General features: G+C 42.5%; 3 pseudogenes; 1 reads left to right on the top strand and 2 right to left on the bottom strand.

The window, feature by feature from the left end:
* Positions 1–268: 268 nt before the first annotated feature.
* On the bottom strand, positions 269–846 carry LOC125528458 (annotated as a pseudogene).
* Positions 847–1184: 338 nt separating this feature from the next.
* On the top strand, positions 1185–1516 carry LOC125528457 (annotated as a pseudogene).
* Positions 1517–3995: 2479 nt separating this feature from the next.
* LOC125528456 lies at positions 3996–5261 on the bottom strand (annotated as a pseudogene).
* Positions 5262–6485: the final 1224 nt, after the last annotated feature.

Genomic DNA, 6485 nt, shown 5'->3' with positions numbered 1-6485 from the left:
AGGGCCTGCATCCACCAAGAACATTTCTTCCCTTAAGTGTAAGCGTAAAACTGAAGATTGTGAGGCGTTTCCACTACATCATAAGAAACTAGAATTAGATCTTGGAAATGATCGACTCCAATAGATGCTCATCATAAGCTTTTTTCCTCCTATTCCTATTGATCAGAAGTATCCAGCAGCGCCACGCCAGAGTGACTTCCGAAGCGCTACGGACGGGACGAAATCCGGCAGCCAGTTGCTGGCTCTGAATAACCAACCCAACAAGAAGCTAAATTCTTCCATAACATAACATAACGGGGCGGGGTTGCACGCGAGCCGAGTGAGGTAGGTGCACAAGAGTACTTCGCGCCACAACCATCTCTTTTTTATAGGTTCTACGAACCGATGCCTCCTGCTTCATCTGGTAAAAAAGAGTCATAGATATGCCTGTAATTAGAAGGAAGAACCACCATAAAAATCTTCCTCGTCTATCGTCTATAGGGGAACTATGAACGGGAGCTAGCAATCCGGACCGTATTGAAAAAGTTCCTAAGACACAGCATGGAAGAGTCAAAATATTCTGAAGCGAGTTCCAAGAATGAAGAACGGGTAGAATTATTGAATGAATAGGAGCTGTGGCTAATACCTGAGGCATAAAAGATGCATTTTCTACGGGATCTCGAAACCACCAGCCACCCTGACCTAATTCATGATGAGCCCACCAACTTCCTGGCGATATGCCTATGGTTAAAAACAACCGACATGTCAAGATCCAAATCCGAATTGGTTCCTGGTTCTGGTCAGAGACCACCGTGTTCGTGCCGGCGGTCCAACAAAGAGGCGAAGTAGTGGTGTCTTTCTTTCCATTACGAATGACACACTTCGCCTGCTCCCTCCCCGTGTCCATTAGCGCTCCTGTCTAGAGCAAAGAGAAGGCGAAAAAGCTCCACCGAAGCAGCATGAGCAGGCTTCTATTGCTACACAACAATAGAGTAGGCGCACCACCCACAAAATGTTTGAATGATTGGGTAAAGAGCGAGCTTCTTATATGGGATCCGACACATCCAGCAGAGCGAAGCAGCGTTCCATTCTTTTTGGTGGCATCCTTCCGCATTGGCGGCGAGTGGAGTGCCACAATCCCATTCATCATTTTTTATCTACATAACCCAAAGCCCATAGCACTGGCGACATCTCCTGCATAACTGCAAGGAGGATGTATAGCTGATATAGGATCTTGTGGAACTGGATTTGATTCTGCAAGAGGTTCGGTACGAACGAAGAAATTTCGAACAAAAGGATCGAAACTCGCTGATAGGAAAGGAGAGAAAAACAAAGCAATGCCAAGTGCTTCGTCAATCTGCTGTTCATCGATAGACGAAGCTCTCTCTCTCTCTTCTCATCTCGTGCCAGATGTAACAAAAGATTAGTCATTTTTCCTTCTCGCGAACCACGGGAGCGCCCAGCGCCCAGAAGAGCAAAGCTCATTTTCAAAACAGGGTCAAGCGGCGCATTAAAAAGGGCTGGCCCGTTAAAATGACGCTTACTTTGTGAACGAAGTTCAGAATCAACAAGGGTTCTCCGAATGAAAGGAGTGTACAACTGGGGCGCAGCCCAACTTTTTTGTTGGAGAGATAGAATGGAGTTCTTCACGAAGTTCGAGATAAAGGGAAAAAAACAAAGTTTCTCTATAGCCTCTTCGTTTTGAGACATTATGGCTTTGGGGTCGACCCCGGTAACAAAAAAGGAATCCATAAAAACTTGGGATCCAACACCATAATAAAATACTACCCTCATGATTAGACCATGTCCCTAAGATTTGATTAAAAAAAGGTGCATTAACGGTTAATACGTTGTAATTAGATAAGTTATTTGGAATATGACAGAACAAAAGACCAAGGAAAGGAAGAAGAATGCACCAAAATGCAAGTGCTTCACCAAACGCTGGTGGTTGTTTCTTGTTGTAAGTGAATGCAACGAAAAGACTCGGAAATAACGAATAATGAGAAAATTCATTTATAGGCATTTCGTGCTCATTTCCAAATTTATGATTAGTTATTCCCATTATCCGGTAACCACAGAATGATCCCAATCTCCTTTTAGTAATAGATCTTTTTGATATGTCTCAGTCTCAGGGCAAGGAAAAGAAAATGCATCGAGTCGTTTATCAAGAAAGTGGACGAGCATGGCGGTCCCTATATCTCTTAGCGGTCTACCACTTTTTTTCATGTCATCTTAAGAGGTTCAAAAGAGAAAGTCACTCTCCGTATTCTTGGCTAGTGGAATGGAAGCAAGACTCTTTCCTATCCACTTTGCCGAGGGGAGAGAACTAAAAGATAACTCAAGCTAGACAGAAAGGTGCAAAAGTCCACAGTTTCTTAAGGATCCTATAAGCAAGTAGGTTAAGATTGTCATTTAGCTTCAATTTCTTCAGTCTCACAAGCGGGTCCGCATGCAACAAAAGAAATTGTAATTTCCTACTACTCTGACCTTGCCCTGAAAGGATAAGGAAATTGGATAAGAGCGAGAGCTAGACTGACTGTTGGTCCAATGCTAGTGGAGGATTCAGACTGAGGACCCCCTATGGCGGCTACTCATAAGAAGATGAAGGATTGAAAGAGGACTGATTACCCCTCTGATTTGTGATCTTTTAATAGAAAGAAAAGGCCTTCTCTCAGACTTAAAGGTAAATGAAATCGGGATTTTTTTCTCTCCTCTAAGCTAGCAACAATTCAAGTAATCTGAGAATGCTGCCCCCAATCCGTAGCTGAGGACGAACTCAACTCATAAGATTTTTTTGAACCAAGCACCTATTGTAGAAATGAAAAACCACCCACTAGCAGAGGCTGGAACAACCCATAGAAGTGTAGGGGCTGCTTCAATCAGGTGTACCCGTATCCATTGATTTACCTCCTCCAGAGAGTATTGAACTTTGTGACAAATAGGTTATAGTTACACTCCTTAACTCCCTATTCGTGAGATATAAAAGCTAGCTAGTAAGAAGACTTTCCCTTCTTTTCTGGGAGGGTGAGAACTTGAAAGACTGGCAGAGAAAAGGAAGAAAAGCGGCTAATGCTATCTAAATGATTATTTCAAAGTTTACCAAGTTCGATCGTTCACGAGACAGGAGACTCTTTTAAATAAGACAGTGTATGGCTGCGAATAAGTCTATTCGGCAAGTCATAGAGAAGGACTGGATATAAGGTATTCCCTGGTTCTTCATTGGATCCTTTTAGTTTAATATTACTTTTTGGAAGCAATCTCATAATAATATGTATTAGGGACAACATTTAGGATAGCAAAAGAATTTTTGGAGCAAGAGGGATTACCTTCTAGATTCTTTTGTGATATCCTCTATATCGCCTTCTCCTGGATGGTTAGCCCAGTGTCCTGAATCCTTGAGCTCTTCCTCATGGCTTTGACTGGTGACTTACATTTCATCTTATTTGCTGCTCAGTTAGTCCTTGGATATGATGTCTTCTGCCACTCTCCTTGGTGGCTATTCTCCACCATCTCAGTCCCCTCTGAGGTCAGCTAAATCTGATCAGTGGCTGTCTGCGCCTAATCCACCAAGTGTGTACAAGACAAGATCTTTGTCTGTCACAGGTTCTCCTGCTGCTGCAAGTTGATCAGACTGGAATTTGATCCTGCGTAGATAATCTTGAGCAGTCTGGGATCCTTTCTTGATCGTTTGGATCTGAATACACAGCTCAATTATTTGAGCATTTGTCATACAGCCAAGACTTCCGGGTTTTTTCAGGTTTTCTCCCTTTTCTACGAAGGTTTGCTGCTCTGCCTGCACCAGTGAATTATTCTATTCTTCTACTTTGGTTCAGTCTATGGGGAAATCAGAATTCACCATTGAATCATGTGGATCAGCTCCCTTACAAAATAATATTTCACTATATCAGCTACGAGGGGAAAATCTGAAAGACAGAGGATAGAGAGTGAGAGACAGAGTGTAAGACTTGCGCCGCTCTCCATTTCAAGGGGATTTTGATGATTCTAGGGTGATTGAACTATTTCTTTACATGTTCAATTTTAACGAATCAAGATATCCTCTTGTTCCGGTATAAATAGTAGCTATCTGCTCTTCCACTAGGAGAGGATTTGCCTGGGATTGTTTAAGCAATTCCCTTAATGTCGACCCCTTGCCAATTGATTGTGACTTGTTTTATCGAGAGCAGAGGCTAATTGTGCAAAGGCTTGTCACTCTGCAAATTGAGCTAGTTCCAATTTGGATTTGCCAGCTACTTGTTTCATGGCTTTAATTTGAGCCACGGATCCTACTCTGGAAACAGAAATACCCACATTAATAGCGGGTCGAATTCCGGCATTGAATAGATCCGCAGATAAGAATATTTTTCCATCTGTAATGGAGATTACATTAGTAGGAATATAGGCAGAAACGTCTCCAAATTGAGTCTCAAGTATTGGTAAAGCGGTCATACTTCCTTCTCCTAAGAGAGAATTTAATTTAGCGGCTCTTTCTAAAAGGCGTGAATGCAAATAAAAACATCCCCTGGATAAGCCTCACGGCCGGGTGGTCTTCTTAATAGAAGGGACATTTGGCAATAAGCTTGTGCCTGTTTGGAGAGATCATCATAAATTATTAAAGTATGTCGTTCGTGGTACATAAAATACTCAGCCAGGGCTGCTCCCATATAAGGAGCGAGGTATTGTAATGTAGCAGGTGAATCCGCCATTTCAGCTACTACAATAGTGTATTACATGGCCCCCTCCTCATGGAAAGTAGTTACTACTTGAGCTACGGAGGATGCTCTTTGACCGATAGCTACATAAACACATATTACACCTTACCCTTTTTGATTGAGAATTGTATCTATGGCTACTTCTGTTTTGCAAGTCTGTCTGTCCCCAATAATGAACTCTCGCTGACCGCGCCCTATAGGGATCATCGAATCGATAGCAATAAGCCCTTTTTGAAGAGGTTCATATATGGAACGCCTGGAAATTCTACTTGCAGCAGGAGATTCAATTAAGCGAGATTCGGAAGCTACAATTTCGCCTCTCCCATCAATAGGTTTAGCCAGAGCATTTATAACATGACCCAAGTTATATTCGCTCATGGGTATCTGAGTAATTCTTCATGTTGCTTTTACAAACCATCCCTCTTGATGCTAAACCATAGCTCTAACTGAGTCAAATTCCACAATTTCTAAGAACGATATGCTCTTTTTCATTTTCCACTTTGAAAGCTTCTCTCAATCCCTCCCTAGTCCTTTCTTTCCCGGGAACAGGCTTACCTGGTTGACTGCCCACATTCATTCATTGTTTGTTTCGTTGTGGAATCGAACCACAGAGCTAGCGCAATTGGGATTTAGAGTCCCATGCATGAACCTAAAGAGGATTTTTAGTCCTCTGCTCTACCAGCCAGAACCTAGAAGGACACTTCACACCCGATTTGACATAGGTAGACTGGAAACACTACTTGTCAAGAGCACAGACCCCAGTATAGAATACTTTTTTGAGTATGTTGGTAAGGTCCGGTCATCCGCTTCTGTGCTTGCACTTCTGCGTAACTAGGGGTGCATTTCCAGTACAGTGTACTTTCATAATTGAATCAAAACCGTCGATACATGAAAAATCTCTATATACGATATTTATGACACATAATGTTGTTCTTTCAACATGATTCCTCAACAATTTTTTCATTGTAACTGACTCTCCATTCTCTCCGTTCCACTTTGGTTTTCGACTAATAATTACCATGATGAATTTCTCTTACTGCTTGGTTCCGCATTGGATTTTGGAAACTTTTGTTTAGGAAGTGGTGTCACAGCCGTGGGGATCAAATAGATGGTTCAGGAAAGTCTAGTGAAGCGGCACGGTCTAATCTTATAGATGACCATAGTGGTATGGTTCCATAGAAAACTACTGGAGGCCATTACCGCCACCGAAATGGTTTCCATGCTCCGTTGGATGATTTTATGATATCACTGTATCAAGCTAGAACGGTTTCAATTTGTAGGACGGGAAAGAAACCTCATCCTTTGCTGAACACTAACCGATGAAGCTCAAACCTCTCTCGAACTGAGCTATTTCCGCTTTTTCGAACAAAATGTTCGAGTAGTTCAGTGAAAAAATGGTCAAACTTTCTTCCATCCTTCCTAGCTCCTCAAGCTTGCACCCTCTCAATGCCTTTTTCTTTGTTCGTTCTGAGGTGGATTCAAACCACTCTCTCCATTTGGATTTTGAGACCAAGAGGCCCGGCGAAAGAGGATTTTCAGTCCTATGCCCGCTGCCAGCCAAAACGGGAGTTTTCCACTTCACACCCACACAATCGGGATTTGATGAAATAGCTACGTTTTTTCTTATTTGATTCGGATACTGTCAATCTACTGTCCATCTTTCTCTTTAGTTTTCTCCTTTATTTCTCCTCAACCTATCTCCATTGGCTGGACTTGCGAAAGAATAATATCTAATCTCCCCATGGCGGTTAGGGTCCCATGAACCAGGAGCGCCAGCACCGGTTCCTCGATCTTCCT

The sequence above is a fragment of the Triticum urartu genome, unplaced genomic scaffold (assembly GCF_003073215.2).
Source record: "Triticum urartu cultivar G1812 unplaced genomic scaffold, Tu2.1 TuUngrouped_contig_4888, whole genome shotgun sequence".
NCBI lineage: Eukaryota > Viridiplantae > Streptophyta > Magnoliopsida > Poales > Poaceae > Triticum > Triticum urartu.
This window is presented reverse-complemented; position numbering and strand designations above follow the sequence as displayed.